The sequence below is a fragment of the Macrobrachium nipponense genome, chromosome 29 (genome assembly GCF_015104395.2).
Source record: "Macrobrachium nipponense isolate FS-2020 chromosome 29, ASM1510439v2, whole genome shotgun sequence".
Taxonomy (NCBI): Eukaryota; Metazoa; Arthropoda; class Malacostraca; order Decapoda; family Palaemonidae; genus Macrobrachium; species Macrobrachium nipponense.
The window spans coordinates 26,162,622-26,181,241 of NC_061092.1; the positions used below are offsets into that span (position 1 = coordinate 26,162,622).

The window sequence follows — 18,620 nt, forward strand, 5'->3', positions numbered from 1 at the left end:
CTAATTTTTATAGCCTTTTGTTAAAGTGCTTATCTCCAGTTTTCATTTTTTCATTTCATTTTCATGCGTGCAAATTTGTTGTGCAGAATGAAGGGATTAAAATGTCTGCAGTGAAAAGCAGTGACTTATGACCATGAAATATCTATATACGTCTATCTTATTTCGCCAAATTTTGACATTATGAACCGATAATAGAGAATTGTGAGAAGGTACTTTTAATGGCATTTACAAAATGAATTGCAACTCGGTTCGCCCAATGGCGATACTCGATAACCTTTCCATATAAAACGTTAAGCAAACGGCTCTCGGTTTTGGTTAAAATGGTCAAAACAGAGTAAGCAGCTGTGCGAGGAATTCTTCAACCCAGTAAGAAACCACGTAATAATGATACTGTCCTACAATTATGACATCGCCGTCACTTTGCACTCAGATCACGTTGTTGTCAAACCCTATGACACATGATATGAGCATATTGTTCATTCATGAATATGCTTTAGCTACGACGTGTGTTCATCTGTTTGTATCGCGTGCGCGCCAGTAGCCAATTACCATTTAATGAAAAGCAGTAATTGGTGATCAAAGAGAGTCAGTAATTATCGTAGTTTCTTGAGTTTCTGAATACAAATTTATTTCACCATTGCAAATTGCTCATAAATTTACGACCGAATTAAGCTTAAGCGACCTGCATATTACAGCAAATTGTCTACCAATCAAGCGACCACTAATATTTACTGCAAAATGCCTGCCGTTTCGTTGCTTTAATGAAAGTAGATCATCAGCAGTCTCAAGTGAAGGCTCCGTCTCATTTTTCTTTATTTGAAAGCGAGAAGGGATGTGGGGGAGGAGGAAGAGGGGGGGCCGGTTGGAGGAGCGGTTGGTACACTAAGACAACCACTGGAGGGCCTGGCATATCCCGCCACTTCCAGAACGAGTTGATTGGAGTTTGCGGTCAAGATGGTTTCCTTTCCTACACTATTACGTGGTTAATGGACCGCTGGCGTTGCTTCCTACTTCTCTCGCCCAGCAATTACATAACGCCTACCTCGTTGCAGAAATGGTTTTAGCAGACATTCCTACACGGAGACCGTATTATTTAAAATGCACATCCTCTCGGTTGTTAAGACTAAACCTGGGGAAAGGCTTAAACGATTTTACAACTTAAAAAAAAGAGGAACACCTTTGTAGGCCAGACATAAAGAAAATACTAAAATAAGGAAGAGAGAGAGAGAGAGAGAGGAAGAGTTAAAAAAAAACAAAGTAACGTAACCCCAAAGGACAAATAGACCTACTTCGTAAGGAGTCGGAGGCTCTAAGAAAAGTAGGCAATGGAAAAGAAGCAGTCACTGAACTGTACACTAAGAATTATTGATTTCCAAGGCGTTAATGTAGTGAGAGTAGGCCCAATCGATGTAATAAGGCCCCCAAGAGAGTAGGGATTCTCCCTTCCCAACAAAGATCCGTTCGAAAATAGTACCTGCGTCTAGCAACGAGTCCAGGAAGCCACTTTATGGCGGAGATTGGAAAGAACATCAAAGGAGAACGATGATCAGGTTAATTGCCTTCCATTCCGTTCTCTTTACAAGAGGGTAGTGAAGGGCGGGGGGGGGGGGGGGGGGAGCGAGGAGAATATAGCATCTCCAAATTAGGACGAATAAGGAAAACAGATTGTTAATAACCTGAATGAGGGTAAGAAATTGCATGTAGAAACTCCATCAATTTTCCTGAAAGTGGCTTAGCTATCTAAATGACTGGACCTCTTCGAGAATTATATATATATATATATATATATATATATATATATATATATATATATTTATATATATATATATATATGTGTGTGTGTGTGTGTGTGTGTGTGTGTGTGTGTGTGTGTGTGTGTATGTGTGTGTGTGTGTATATATATATATATATATATATATATATATAGTATATATATATATGTGTGTGTGTGTGTGTGTGTGTGTGTTATACGATCACAAGTAACACGTGAAGATTGTATATCAAGAGCCAGCAGGAAAAATGAAAAACAGCAGTACCTAGCGCTTCGTGTATTCTTGACACACCTCATCAGGGTACAATATATAAAAGAATGAAAAATAGCTTCGAAATATCGAAGGTAAACATAAAAACAAAAAAGTAAAATAACAGAACAATCAAACAGCCTAGTCAAGAAGCAAATGGTCCACAGCCTAGAATTACACTTAAAGGACAACAACAAATGGAAATGGAACTACTAAGCAGTCAATTACATAGTTACGAAGTTGTCAACAATACATTTCGTAAGCCAGTTATCTAGTTTATATTGTCCGTTGCTAATATTAAAAACACTACATGACTTATATTTTATTATACTAGATTCTATAATATTTCTTTTAATAATGTCTCTACAAAATAAAATTTCCTTTGAATTGTTCCAATTAATTGCGTGATTAAAATTATTCATATGTAAAAAGAGAGCACTCGATGTACTTCCTACACGTACACAATATTTATGTTGATTTAATCTTGATGCCAGTAGTTTGCCACTTTGACCAATATATTTTTTTATCACAATCTCTGCATGGAATTTCGTAAGGCAACCCGTTTGTAAATTTGGAGAGTTCCTTATTAAAATTGTTCTTACAGACTAGTGTTACTAAAAACAACGTCAACATAAAAACTTTAAACATTTTTGGCAAAGAAAGAAACCTGTTGTCAAAAGGTAAAACAAGCAAATTACTAGGGTCGAAAGCCTGTACATGGTCCACTGCATAAAATGTTTTCTTAGCCTTTCTTAAAGCAACATCAACTAAAAATGCCGGATACTTCAATTTAAAAGCAATATCATAAATCTTGGTAATCTCGTCTTCTAAAAATTCAGGACAACAAATTCTTAAAGCTCTTAAAAACATGGAAGAGAATACAGAGAGTTTAACTTTCAAATGGTGATTGGAGTAAAAGTGAATGTAAGAACATACATTTGTAGGTTTCCTAAAAACCGAAAATTTAAATCTGTTACCCTGTCTATGCACACTTACATCTAAAAATGGCAAAACTGAATCTATTTCCTCCTCAAGTGTGAACTTTATAGAGGGAACCAGCGCATTTAATCTAATCAAAAATCGGTTCACATCCTCACACAAAGGCCATACACAAAATATGTCATCGACATACCTAAACCAAAGAACATTCGCAGGTAAAATATTTGATAGAAGTTTCTTTTCAAAAAAACTCCATGTAAATGTTACTTAAAAGGGGAGATAAAGGGTTCCCCATAGCCATACCAAACCTCTGCTCATAGAATTTACCATTGAAAGTAAATTTACATTCCTTAATACACAGTTTCAGCAACTCTAAAATGGTGTCAGTTTGCAGAGAAAATTCGTATTTATCCAACTCATCAGCTAAAAATGTTATCAGGTCGTCAACTGGAACTTTAGTAAAAAGGGAAACTACATCAAAGCTAATCATTTTAAATTCGTAATTAATGTTACAGCTTCTGAGACGGTTTACAAAATCCACATTATTTTTTACTGAAAATCCTGAAATTTTTCCTATAAGAGGTGACAATTCACTGACAAGCCACTTTGACAAATTATAAGTTGATGACCCTACAGAACTAATAATGGGTCGTACAGGGTTATTTTGTTTGTGAGTTTTAATAAGTCCATAAAGATAGGGCAAGGATGCACATACAATACAAAATTTCTTAATTAAATCATCTTTTCCCCTTAACAATGTTTTAAGTTTTTTATTGAAACTACTATTAACCTTCTCTAATGGATTATGGTTCAGTACTGTATATATTGCTTTTAAATTGAAGTATCCGGCATTTTTAGTTGATGTTGCTTTAAGAAAGGCTAAGAAAACATTTTATGCAGTGGACCATGTACAGGCTTTCGACCCTAGTAATTTGCTTGTTTTACCTTTGACAACAGGTTTCTTTCTTTGCCAAAAATGTTTAAAGTTTTTAATGTTAACGTTGTTTTTAGTAACACTAAGTCTGTAAGAACAATTTTAATAAGGAACTCTCCAAATTTACAAACGGGTTGCATTTACGAAATTCCATGCAGAGATTGTGATAAAAAAATATATTGGTCAAAGTGGCAAACTACTGGCATCAAGATTAAATCAACATAAATATTGTGTACGTGTAGGAAGTACATCGAGTGCTCTCTTTTTACATATGAATAATTTTAATCACGCAATTAATTGGAACAATTCAAAGGAAATTTTATTTTGTAGAGACATTATTAAAAGAAATATTATAGAATCTAGTATAATAAAATATAAGTCATGTAGTGTTTTTAATATTAGCAACGGACAATATAAACTAGATAACTGGCTTACGAAATGTATTGTTGACAACTTCGTAACTATGTAATTGACTGCTTAGTAGTTCCATTTCCATTTGTTGTTGTCCTTTAAGTGTAATTCTAGGCTGTGGACCATTTGCTTCTTGACTAGGCTGTTTGATTGTTCTGTATTTTACTTTTTTGTTTTTATGTACCTTCGATATTTCGAAGCTATTTTTCATTCTTTTATATATTGTACCCTGATGAGGTGTGTCAAGAATACACGAAAGCGCTAGGTACTGCTGTTTTTCATTTTTCCTGCTGGCTCTTGATATATATATATATATATATATATATATATATATATATATATATATATATATATATATATATATATATATATATATATATATATATATATATATATATATATATATATATATATCATGTGTGTGTGTTTTTCAAATTTTGCCTTTATGGGGAAAATGTGATGTTTTGTATCGGCAAACTCTTATTTGTCTCGTTTATTTCGGGTTTATTGTCCTGTTAGATTGGCGATGTCTTCTAATTTCCCGGACTACGTTAGTGTTAGTTTTTGTGGTGTTTATTTATTTATAAGAGTAACTCGATATAGTTTTGAAGGAAGGAATATATGTAGAATATTGGCCAAAGACCAAGCGCTGGGACCTATGAGGTCATTCAACGCTGAAAGGGAAACTGAGAGTAGAAAGTTCTGAAAGGCGTAACAGGAGGAAAACCTCGCAGTTGCACTTTGAAACAGTCGTTAGGAGACGGTGGAAAGTTAAATGGAAGAAAGAGAATATGATTGGAAATACAGTAAAACGAACGAAAGGGTTGCAGCTAGGGGCCGAAGGGACGCTGCAAAGAACCTTAAGTAATGTCTACAGTACACCGCATGAGGTGCACTGACGGCACTACCTTCCTACGGGGATATAGTTTTAAGGTTAAAAACGTAATAGCACAAACCTCAATCATATCTCAGTGATAGTTAGCTTCTGTTTCCAGTCCCACTCGTAAAAGCAATGAATGGATCTATACAATATACCAGTGCATAAGACATTTTGAGTCATACGGCGATTTTCATATTAATTGTAAAATTTTCACTTTCATAACACTCATATCATTTCTTTTAAATCTTAATTTTTTCCTTGAATGACTTGATATTTTCATTCCTCCTTATGTCAAGTGAGAGTTTATTGTGCAATCTTGAAACTAAAAAATCGAAAGGCTCTAAAAGCAACATTAGGAGCGCACCCTGTCTCAAATGACTGGAAACCCTCGGTAGTTCGTCTCGTGTTGACTCCATCTGTTGGCTGTTACGCGCAGTAAGTCTTCCACATATTTTTGACGACCAGTCCTAATAACCCGTTGAATCATTACACACATCTTAAACACTGTTATAACTCTGATGGGGAGTCAAAGTGACTCGAACAATTCTGGGAATCCTATCGCGAGATATAATACCCTAAATTAATCTTGCCGCTGTCTTTAGTGTATTTTACATCTTTGATGAATTATGACAGTTTGTCCACTTTGTTGATGTTACAGTTGATTAGAATTTTTTAAATAGAAAACTCAATATTTTTTTTATCACGACAATATTTCTAGGATTAGGGCAAGCATTATTGATTTGAGTACTAAGGTTGAATTTACAGTTCAGTAGCACGGCCATTTCAGCCGTCCGAATTATATTAGTATTATATGCAGCCGAATATTACCAGGGTTTCTTAAGTTATTCTTCTTTACTACCAACATGAGTTCACTTTTAATTTTATGTATTTTTTACGTCAACCTAGTTGTAGGATTTTATGCGTGGGCAACTTCATGCTTTCTGTAGGTCTGAAGAACACATTCATTCAATCCTCCCAGAAGTAACCCCCTCTTTGTAACGAGAGTGTCTACCAATTCATGGTTCTTTGCTTTAGGCTGGCAATGGCCCTCTGGTATTTTCTTGCCCCCATTCGCTGGGTATATGCTTGCTGCATTACATTGGCAGTTGGTTAGTTCTGGTATCAACACTGATCACATTGGAAGAGAGAAAACCTAGTTGTATTTTGCCATGTTCTGGGATCATGATAAACTGGAAAAAGTTGAATCTCATCCCCAAGTAGCAGTCATCACACCTGCACATACTCAGACATGGCAACACCTTGGACTGTCATTTCAGCCAGCTCAGTGAAGTTACATCGCATATCCTGTTTCGGCAAGAACAACCATCTCTGCTTTGGCAGGCCATCCCCAGCAGCACTTGTTAGCTCCAGGTGACCCTCCGTACCACTTGCGCCCCTGATCTGGGTGATCAAAGAGGATTTTGCCCACTGGTTTGTCGACTGGAACCTCCATGAAGGATTTCTCTTGAACTCTTTACCTCTGAAATGCATCTGTTCACAGACACATGCACTGGCGGAGGGTAGAGCACACACTAAAATTTACGTTTGTCCCAAGCGTGTGGACATAAAGCAAACTTCATCCGCAAATAAACCTTTAGGAAATGCAACAGGCACTGCTGGTACTGCAAGCATTCCGAGGTTGTGTGATAGGTTACTTTGCAATGTTGAAGATTGGCAACATGACCAATGTCGGTTGCCTTTCACTTCTTTTTCAGTTGGCAAAGCAAATGCTTGAACAGATGGTTTGCAGAACTGTTAATCTGTCAGCCAGTAAATCCCACGAAGGTTAAATGAATTAGAAGACCAGCTCAGCTACCAAGGACAAGTAGGATGTATGTGAAATTAGTCCACAGTAAAAATCAGCATGATATAAACTATATCTGTGATGACGTTTAGTGCTACATTCATTTCATGGTAAATTCGTCCGGTAACCACAGCAGGCTTGGCCCGTTATATAGTGCCCCAGATCCAGGTAGACAGGTCAGACTGACTTCTGCCCGACTGGGTTGTGAAAGTCGCTTACTTATCACGATCAGAAATAGAGTGGATTTAGTCCTGTGATGCAGATATGCCAAGCAATTGCTCAGTCTATGGGTGCAATAAAACCCAGGAAATGACAGCAGACGCTGTACGATATTTCAAATTTCCAACAAAAAGGTTTCTAAGGAGACGGTGGATTAATTCATGTGACAGGGCTGACATCAGTTCTACACAATGCAGTAGTATGTTCTGTTCTTTTTACGAATTCAGACTACAAAGATGATCTGAAATACCGTTTATGCAATTCCATCTTTATTTCTATCTTAAAGTAGGCTTAAAATATTTTGGTTTCAATGAAAAGAGCTGTCTATATTTTACTTTAAATATGGCCAAACACATAACAGCAGGAAGAGAATGCTATGCTGATATCAATCAAAATTTCCCAAGTTAGAAAAGGAAAACATGAACCTAGAGAGAGAAAATGTTCCACTGAAATCACAATTTGCCAAGCCAGAATTAAATCAACCAAAATAAAATTCATGCAGGAATTGAGAAAAATCTTCAAACGCATTTCCAATTAGTCGCAAATCGCCAGGGAATGGCCACGTGTAGGTATATCATCATCAGTGTTCCCTTTTGGAAGTATAAGCCCAAAATAATATGAATATCCAAGCCGGAAATTTTAATCTCATTACCGTCTTAAACAAAGTTAAATGAAAGAGCTCAGAAATTCATCTGTGAACCTGGCGCCTTTATACTCTGCATTGCCACTTATGATAGGCAAAGGCTCATAAGTACCCACAGGTTTTTATTTAATGACGTGCGGGTAGAAACAAACAAAATAACAAGAAACTTTGACAAACACAAGCAATATACACTTCAACAAATACGAGCACACTAAAACAAACAAAAGCAAAGGAGGAATATAACGAGAAAAGGGAAGAGCCGTTTCAAAGACCAATCTCATTTACCATTTCCAGTACTACTACTACTACTCTACCATCCTGGAACTGGAACGAAGTTTAACCAGCAATTTCAGCAACCGGTAAAGGTAATACCTATAGCTAGTTTCCCTGTTCCGTTGTGTCTCTTAAAAGTGTAGGTGCTGTAATTATCTGGTAATTTAACGTCATTTTGCTAATTGGGTAGATCTAGGGTACTTAGGCTAGGTATCCGCGGCGGCCTAGACTATGGCAGTTGCGGTTTTTCTATGCAGTTTTACCTACTGAACAAGAATTTTAAGTAATATAGTATTTATTCGGACGACTGTAATTAAACCCCCAGGGGCCAGTACTAAACACGGCGAAATACATTGGACGGCCCCCAATCCGTAGTGGATGTCGTATCCGCGGTTACGTTCCTTGCAGTCCGTGCGGACTGCTTCTGTAGAAATACCTGGCACGGTACCTATGGCACTTCTAAAAGAACTTAAACATAGCTAGGTGGTAGCTAAGGGTGCTAAAAGAACTTAAACATAGGGATGTAGCCTAGCTACTACTAATTAGTAGGTACTAGGCTAAGTTAACATATGCTAGGGATGATTACTGTTACAATTTTGTCATATTGGCTATTTAAGGGGGTCGGTATATTCTTACTTTACAGGCTAAGTCGGATACCATAAGTCTTTCTCGCAATTTGATTTCTAATTTTTCTGCTCTCTTAAGTATTTTTGCAGGTTAGTAGGCTAGTGCTATCTAGCCTATACCTAGTACCTATGCAGGATGGAGAAGAAATTTTGGTTATTTCAAAATGGGAATTACTACTACTACCTAGGTACTATAAGCCTATCTGATTAGCTATTTGTAATTGTAAGTCATATACCTACCTAGCTATATATCTAGCCTTATGGCATTAACTTATTATTTTCAAGTCCAAAGCCTTATGCCGTTAACTTTAGATATTTTCAAGTCCAAAGCCTTACCTACTACCTACTAGGTAGGTATGGCATTAACTTAGATATTTTCAAGCCCAAAATATGGTAGTGGTTTAAATTGAAAGGTAGATCTAGTGTACTTATCTGTGGCGGCCTAGAGTATGGCAGTTGCGGTTTTTCTATGCAGTTTTACCTCCTGAACAAGAATTTTAAGTAATATTTATTCGGACAACTGTAATTAACCCCCAGGGGCCAGTACTAAAGGTAATATTTCAGAAGCACTCCGCACTGGATATTAAAATAAAGGCACAGGATATAGGTACGGCAGCCGTATCCCGATCGTGGTAGATATTGGTACGGCAGTGAATTGCGCATGCGTCAATTTCAGACTTCCTGCCGTACAAATAATATAGTGCGGTGAGGGTACGGCAGATTCTGTCATTGGTGCCGTATTTGCGCTCTTGACTTGCTGTAGATACGGCAGTTAGCTGTATCCATTTACCAGTTTGCTAATCATACTGTATTATGTAAACCAGAGTTCGGCTTTTAGGTGGGAAAGTCACACTTTTTGAACATCTTTCCCCCTTTTTTCAGTTAGCAAAATGTCCCTCCCCCTTTTTTTTGCTTTTGTTGGCTTTGAATTTTCGTCCCCCATCCCGCTTTTTTGTACTACAAAAACAACACTATCCCGATTTTAATGGAATAATGCTGAAATTTGGTTTAACTTTGCCATTTCACTACCTGGTAAATTCTATCGTCTTCTCCGACAGCTGCAATATACCCAATGAAGTGAATTAAAAGAATATTGTAAAGTGTATAACGGCCCTTGCAACTGCCGATGTCGGGCAGAATAAAGGGCCGAGAAAGTCACCAAAGATACGATGGTAGTGTATATAGTATTTATGTATAATCCTCTTTGACTCTCCTCTTCAGAATTCTTTTCAGGGCCGATTCGATCGTTCGTGACCTACATATACCATGAATTACCCAATTTTTGAAAGCTTGAGTCTTCATAGATGTCTATGGCTTTCTTCAGCTCGTTAAAACCTGAAAACATCTGTTTTTCGGCAAAAACTAATGTATTATTCCGTGGTTCATGCTGTTCCGTCACCATTTTTCTTGCTGTCACTGATATGCCCAAAGACTATGTACTTCAGTATATAGTCTTTGGATATGCGTGAGGCGGTAAACAAGGGTTCGCGCATGCGCAATTCACTGCCGTACCAATATCTACCGAGATCGGGGTACGGCTGCCGTACCAATATCCAGTTCGTAAAATAAATAATCACCTACATGGAAAGAGCAAGTGAAAAGCAATATAAAAACTATAGTCATTACATGAGAGATTGAACGTGGTGGAATTAAATGAGCTTGATAAGTTTTTACCCCGAATTTTTCCTAAGTCGGGAGAGGTGTTTCCTCTACGGTAATGTTTACTTTTAATGAGCCCTCTAACTTACTTTCTTACGCAAACAAAAGCAGTTCCAGTTACTCATTATTGGCTGAGAGGTTTGACATCGTTATGACGTCATGGGTTTCACAACCAATTACGAACGACTTTAGTCGAAAACTAAGTTTCACTAGCATTTCAGCAGAGTAATAAAGTTACCTGTCCAGTGTCCACTGGTATCCTTGTTTGACTGAATACTCGAATAATGAAGCAAAAAACGGAATTTTGTCTTCCTATACCTATGGCAGAGGCAGTGGCTGGCCCTTCTGGCATTAATTTTGACAGACCTTCGATTTCCTACCGATTGTTTGCAGTGCAATGTGGGTTATGGTGAATTTTATCATTATTTGTCTAGTGGTGGTAAAGAAGTTGTGATTGAATATGCTCAAAGACATAATTTCATTCTAAAGCAAAAAAACTGCGATTGATGTGGAGCTACTATTTGTCGGATCGACTACAACAGGAACGCCTTTAGGTGTGATCCGCCACGGTAAGTAGCCTTACTGTAACCCCTGTGGCTAGCGCGCGCAGCGCAACATTACCTCTTGCCGTACATGCCGTGCTTGCCAAGAATCTTTAAATATGCGGATAAGGCGCGAAGCGCCATTCCGCTACGGCCTTACTGACAACACACACAAATCGATCGTCGCTGATATGTAGTTGCTCCGTACTTTGTTTGTTGTTTTGTTGTTTTGGTATCGCCGCCGTATTGGTTTTGGTGTTCTTCCGCCGATTTCGGTCGGCGGTCCAGTTGTGTTTAGTACTGGCCCTTGGGAGTTAATTACAGTCATCCGAATAAATATTACTTTAAATTCTTGTTCAGTGGGTAAAATAACATAGGAAAACGTCAATTGCCATAGTCTAGGCCACCGCGGATTGCTTCTGTAGAAATACCAATTGAAATTTTCGTCACTACAATGGAGTAGGCTAGCCTATTAGCCTACCTGAACATTTCCTCAGCTTATTACTAAGACTGTTCATTACCTAGGGTAAAATACCTAATGGCCAGCCTCTACCTTAGTGCCACCTCCTCCCTGAAAAAGTACTTTAACATGTCCTGTAACCCTGGATAGTTCTTAGTCAAGAGCCAGACCTCTACTTTCCTCGCAAAGTAAATTTTTTCTCCAGTCACAAATTAAGGCCATAATTTCCAATTTTCAGGGAGGTGGTCACGCTATGGTAGAGGTCGGCCATTCAGTATTCTACCCTAGCCAGCTATCTGTAATTTAAGTCATAGGCCTATACCTAGTATGGCATTAACTTAGATATTTTCAAGTCCAATATATGGTAGTGGTTTACCTTAAAATTTTAACCACCCTACAATGGAGTAGGCTAGCCTACCTTGACAATTTTCAGCTTATTACTAAGACTGTTCATTACTGTTAGTATGGGTTTTTGTTATCAGTTTTAGTGTTAATCATTACTAAATTCAGAGACAAAGTAAAAAAAAAAATTGGGGGGGAAATACCTAAAGCTAACATTAAGTCATCTAGTCATTGAACCTTGGAATGGCTGCCGTTTTGTTTTGCAGATTTAGCTATTTACAGTAGTGCCTCAGGTTACAAAATTAATCCGTTCCAAAATGGCCTTTGTAACTGGATTTTTTGTATCCAGAACTACGTTTTACATGTAAATTGCCTATTTCATTCCAATCCTTTCAAAAACACCACAGTAAATTTTATAATAAAGCTAAATTGACCAATAAACAATGAAATACAACAATTTGGACTATTCAATACCTAACATAACCATGACTGTACCAGTAAATAAAGTGTATTAGTGTACAGGGTACAAGAAATACTGTACGTACATGTATGTACGTATGTAGTAAAATGTGGAACCTTACCTTTCGAGTGAGGCGATGTCCGAAGTGGCGACAGAGGAGGAGGACAAATGGCAGAAAACATGAACACTTAACTTTACGAAACATTAAAATATGGCAGCTAAACTTTACGAAACACATTAACAAATGGCAGAAAACATTAATACTTCTTGATTATCTCCATCTTGATCTCCATAGAAAGCATCCTCTTCTTTCTGTGAACTTCAGTGACATTTTTGGGACCCATGGCTAATCACGTAAGTAATTAAGTTCACACATAAAGTAACTTACAGTACAACAAAAGCGAAATCACTAACACGAATTTACATTAACAAACAAAAAATATGTGAACGAATGAATTCCAGGTGTTTACGATAACGCTACCGCAAAAAATGGTCAAGGAATGCATTTACACAGAGGCATGATGGGACAGATGCTGACCAATAGGAGAGCAGGATCTTACGTCAGTGACTAGCATCAGGAACCAATGGGAGAGCGGAAGGATGGTGGTGATTCTACTGAGTTGGCTGCGCACGAATTTGAAAATTGTTCATGGCGGCCCGGGCGAATCTTGGACTTGACCCTTTCGCAACCTGAATTATTTTCATACACAGAAGCAAAAAAATCTTCGTCTTTGCTTCCGTAACCTGGATTTTTTGTACGTAGGGACTTTCGTATGTAGAGGTTCCACTGTATTTATTTTTTTAGCGTGTGAATTTATTAGGTAGCTAAGGACACTCGACTGACAGTGAAAAGCCGTAGCAGTAGTAAAGGTAATTCTAGGCAATAACTCCACACGGACTGCAAGTAATGTTCCCGCGAATACGACAGTCACTAGGGATTGGGGTGTCAAATGTATTGCGCCGTGTTTAGTACTAGCCCCCAAAATATAATGGTAAATTCTTAATAAGCAACCCAAATGATAGAGGAAACTGAATATACCTAGTAAATTTGGAAAGGGCTCCTGTAGTAAATGAAGGCCAAACTTCTTTTAAAAAGTGAAAATTTTTCTGTGCATTGAAGTTGATGGCTGTGTAATTGACACAGAACATGAACCCTTTACGGTTTAAAACTTCTTTGGATGAGTTATGTCCCAGATGGTTGTTTTGTATGTTTAATCGTTTGTAACTTGGGTTACTCTATTCATCTTTTTTTTCATCCTAAAACACAATATATTGTGCATACAGTTCTGTATGTACAAAATAGGCATGCAGAACAAAATTTGAACTTATGGGTGGCAAAGGGGGTCCTCTCTGGACACAATTTCAATTGGCTATCCCGTTTGTTTGTATCTGAATGGTTGTAAATTAAATGTTCTTAAGTATTATATATTGTCTTGGTTGAGGTAATGTGGGAATGGTGACCTTGTAAGAGCCATCAGGACTAGTCTTCCTACAACCATTCTGTGAAAATCACTGATCCGAGAACTGCATTTTTCAGCAGCTGTTTTTCCTCTTTTTTTGGGCCAAGCATTAGAACACTGCTCCTGCTTGTGTTTTTTGTGATTTATAACGGTTTCCTCTGGGCAGTCCATCACTTTCATGGTAAATCCATGCCATTTTTTCCAAGCTTGGTCTTCAAAAGGATTAGAAGTTGCTTGGTTCACTGGCCTCTGCTTGAATAAAAGTTTAATAAAGTCTATTTTGGTCTAGGGTTAACCTCATTGTTTACTATTTAAGTTTTATTTATTCAAATGTGCTCTGTTGAAACGTGGGTATGCATACATAATTAGCTAATATTGCAACAACATTCACCAAACAGCGGTAAAGTTTGCTCTTTCATACGTTGTATTAGAAAACCAATGTTTGATAAAGAAGAAATGGTGAATATATTGTATGTAGCATTATAGATGAAGTTTTGACTTATTGATAAAAAATTATTCTATTTTTACTTTTGTCTTTGGTCATCTGTAGTCTAACATAAACGCTTAATAAACTGTTTGCACATTATCCAGTTTCACTATACTAGAGGTTTGTCTAGCTCACTACAACAAAAGGAGTGGTTTATGTAGGCTTAGAAATTTAAGCGACAGGGTCGTCATGTAAATGATATGTAATACGTATGTATGCTATCACAGTACATTTTGTGTATTATTGAGGAACACATAATATATGTAGATATGCTGTAGTATTATGAATTGTAGTAGTAAAGTCATCTATGTATATCCTTCAGATGATTTGACTCATGTATAGGAAAAAACAAAGGATGGAACTGTACTGTAATCAGATACTGATTTTTGGAATCTGGTAATATGTTTCTGTTGGTCAGCTGGTGGGCAGATTGCATATTAGAGTAGCATTGTTTTTTTTTTTTTGTTTTTTTATTGTCAGGTGATTCCATTGAGAGTTAGTGCCGTCAGGACACCTCACTCTTTCCACTGTAGGCATTATTTAGGTTCTTTGCAGTGTCCCATTGGCCCATAGCTGCAACCCCTTCCATTCCCATTACCATACCTGTGTTCTTAATCTCTTCTTTCTTATTTTCCAACCTCTCCTAACAGTTGTTGCATAGTGCAATTGCGAGGTTTTTCTTGTTACACCTTTAAAACCTTTTTACCCTCAATTACCCTTCATTGCTGAATGATCTCAAAGGTCCCCGTACTTGGTCTGTGTTAGGAAGATTTTGCTTTGATGATTGACAAATATCTCGGTCATCAGTTGAATCTTATTCAGATTCCATCATGTTTGTTCCTTTTGGTCTCCCTACTTATAACTTGACCCATCTCCTATTTTCAGTTCATATTCTCATTGTGAATTCACTAGGCAGGCCTTATGAGTCTGAATATGATTCCTTGGTATTAATAAGCTATTTTAATGATTTATACAGTGTTATTTGCTTTGGATTTAATTTTTGAGTAAATACTAAACTGGAATCCTTATTATCTGGTTTTTATTTACAAGAAAATTTGATTTGCTTTTCAAATGAAAGAGACTGAATGTTGACATTTTTCTATTTCAAGATGATTTCCTGCAGCAGCAGCAGCACTGTGACCATCACAGTTAATGTTATAGGAGTACTGTATGTATGGGGTTTTAACCAGTATTTGGGCCGTGTGACCTCTTTTGGAGTATAACAAAGCCATGAATCTGGCCAATGGACAAAATCTACAGCTATTGCAGTGTGAGTACAGGTAGAATTGTGTTCTTGGTGACATTTGGCTTTGAAAAGTTGGTTTTCTCATAATCAGGGGTGTAAAGTTTTCATAATCAATTAAGGCAATATTGTCCCTTCTATATGCTGAAACTGACTTTTGTGCATGTCATATGAAAGTTGAGAAGTATGGTATGGATTTTAAGGTAGCAGACAGCTTTTTCATGACATTTATACTTGAGGCACTATTTCCAGCGCACATCTTGTTCTGACAACTGACATACTTTGAAGGGTTCCAGGCACATGTTTATGAAAGCTAGCTAATAGTACTATTTCCTAAATGTTTCTGTTTTTGTTTTACTGAAAGGGGATTTGCATCTTCGTGAGTTTTAGCAACTTAAGTTAATCATATTGCCTTGAGAGATGATGACAGTGTAGTGAGAAATTGTATGAGGCTACAAAACTCCTTGAATGAGGGGTAGTGACATTAGGGCCCCCTAAAGTAGCTTTGTAGTTGATGTGACATTCAGTGTTATCCCTCTCACAGTCTTGTGAGACATTGGCCCTAAATCATATTCCCAAACTCACTTCAATATGTCGGGTAGGATTTTCTCTGCAATGAGAGGCCAAGCTTGGGTTTAAGCAAAGTTAAAGAAGTTGGACAGCTATATAGGAAAGAACAAAGGAAGACCTATAACATTTAGGAGGTTTTATATCTGTTAGACAGGGAGTAAACTCCCAAAGAATTTGGATGGCATCTCATAATGTAAATCTGTTGACTGTCATCTATTAATGGAATACAAACACCACCCTACTTACAAACAAGTTAGGTTCCAGACAGCCATTTGTATATTGAATTGTATGTAAGTTGATTACTCTACTCTTCATACCTATTTCAGTATAGTATGATATAAAATCAATAGTGTACTGTACATTTTTTTAATCCTAAAACACACTACACTGCACATACAGTACTGTAGTGTACATATTATGATTGTACTTGAAGGTTTTTATTTTTAATTTTTTGATACTGTGTTATCATGTCTGTTAATTTTTATGCCTCTGAGTTCCCTCTTATGGGTTTATATGTGAAGTTAAGTATCATCACACTTTTCTGTGTTGGCCACTTTCCACCTATTCCCGTCTGGTCCAGGTATTTATCAGTGCCATTTCTCCTGGGTTGTCTATGCTGCCCTGTTGGTATTTAGCCTGTTTTTCAAATTAGTGTTTTCCTACATTATTGGTTCTTCACAGAATATTATTAAATGTTTTATTCAAAATCACACAAAAATATGCATTAAATGTTCAGAATGCATCAACATTTTCTAAGATGAGAGGTAAAAGCAAATTTGTAGAATGTAAATACATAACTGAAGTAGTAGTTCTTTTCTGAGTTCATACATTATATGCATGTAATAGTTTTGAACATTGTTCTTGCAGGAAGTCATTTGGAAGCCCTCTCTTAATCTACCCTAGAGATGAGTTGAAACCACCCTTTTGGAACATCGGGAACAAGCAGACGCTCAAGCAGTAGGTTTCATTCATGGTTTTATACTTTACTGATATAGTAGAAGAGCATTTTCATAAATACATAATACTAGTTTCATTATTTTTTTATCTCCAGTTCTCATTTAAGAACAGACCCTGTGGTAGATCCCTATAGGAATCTTGAAATGTGACTTAGTCTCATTAACCTATTTTGAGCCAAAAACAAAATAATTTTTTTTTGGTAATCTTGTATAGCATATATAAGGTAGGGTGAAAATGTGCATTTTCCTGTGTCAAACATGTTATTGTCTATTACCCCTTGTGTTAACAAGTAAGCATGATCAGGTTTTAAGATGTTCACTTGAAATTCAAGCTTCCAAAGAATATGGTGTTCTTTAGGAAGAAGTAAGAATAGATAAAGGGAAATACAGGAAGAAGAAACCCTTTTTATTAAAAAAGAAAAAATAAACCAATAATTTAACAAATAGACAATGTATTAAAATTCAAGGAGAATAGTATTAGGGTAGTAATGTATTGCACCTTCACTTGAACTTCTGAAGTTCAAGTTGCACAGCATCCTCTGGGAGGCTGTTTAACAGTCCAGCAGTGAGAGAAATAAAGGACCTCTGGAACTGACCACGAACCCCTCCATCTAAAAAAGATATTAAAAGGCATACAAATGACCTAAAACAGGTTGCATTGATTTCACCGCTGTTATAAATATTGAGGCTTTATAAACAATACATGACTTTCGTACAGAACTTGTTGAAACTTTCATTACACTTAGAATAGTTAAAGCTTCAAACTCATTCAGCAAAGTTCCATCCACCTGAAGGGGAGGATGGGGTGGGAAATCTGTACGAGAACTGCTAATCAATAGTGTTTTCATTTTACAGAAATTCAACCAAATACCCCACCAACTATACACCATTCCCTGATCTGGTCCAAGTTTGAGGCGCCAGCTTAAGGATTTTTGGCCCCAGCAGGAGTTAGCAAGAAAGAATGTTAGTTTGTAACTCATTTCTGGTGCTGCAGGCTAATGTTCTCATGCTTATACTAACTTGGTCTGGAAGAAGTGAGAACACTAATGCTCATGTCTGTAGAAAAGGCTTATGCTTCACAGGTTAAGGCAAAATGGGAGTATATATTGGTACAAGTTCACCCCTCAAGTTCTGGTAGATGGGTAATTGCAAACCTAGAGGCATGCTTGGAGAGATTTAAAGAGCAGAACCTTACTTGGTGGAGGCAGTGAAGGGGAGTTATGATGCCTTTTAGGTTTCCCTCCACTGGTTTAGTCTCTTATAGCTGTTCCTTTGTCTTCTCCAGCAGAAGTCATTCATTCTTTAGTAGGAGGTTGTAAATTTGAGAGAATGAAATGAACCAGGTGGTAATTCACTTTAATTATATCTCTGCCTTTTTCCTAGCTTCATAAGCATCTGGAGATTGGCGGCCATTGTAGGACACATTGAGACTGAATAACTTTAAGTGTCTGTCCCCATGCTTTTTGGTTTTTCCAGCATGGTTTTAGTGACTTTCAAAAAGAATAATCAGAAGTTTTGGTGAACATGTAGGAGACATTTTTCTCATATGAGTACTTCCTCAGTCACATGGTCCTTCGAGGTGTATTTACAGAGGAGGTATTGCTGTTCAAGGCACTTTGTTTGGGCTCGTGTACAGGGCTACTACATATAAGTATTCACAGGGAATTTGTTGCCCACAGGTTGGTGATGTT

The 18,620-nt window shown here is 37.2% G+C and overlaps 1 long non-coding RNA gene across 2 annotated transcripts in view; it reads left to right on the forward strand.

The window, feature by feature from the left end:
- The first annotated feature begins 8,091 nt into the window (after positions 1–8,091).
- LOC135206202 (uncharacterized) overlaps positions 8,092–18,620 on the forward strand; it is a 123,916-nt gene continuing 113,387 nt past the window's right edge. For both annotated transcript variants that reach the window (XR_010312696.1, XR_010312697.1), the window contains exons 1-3: positions 8,092–8,216; positions 15,270–15,430; positions 16,841–16,930. This is a non-coding gene — a long non-coding RNA (uncharacterized LOC135206202). The remainder of the gene's footprint in view (positions 8,217–15,269; positions 15,431–16,840; positions 16,931–18,620) is intronic.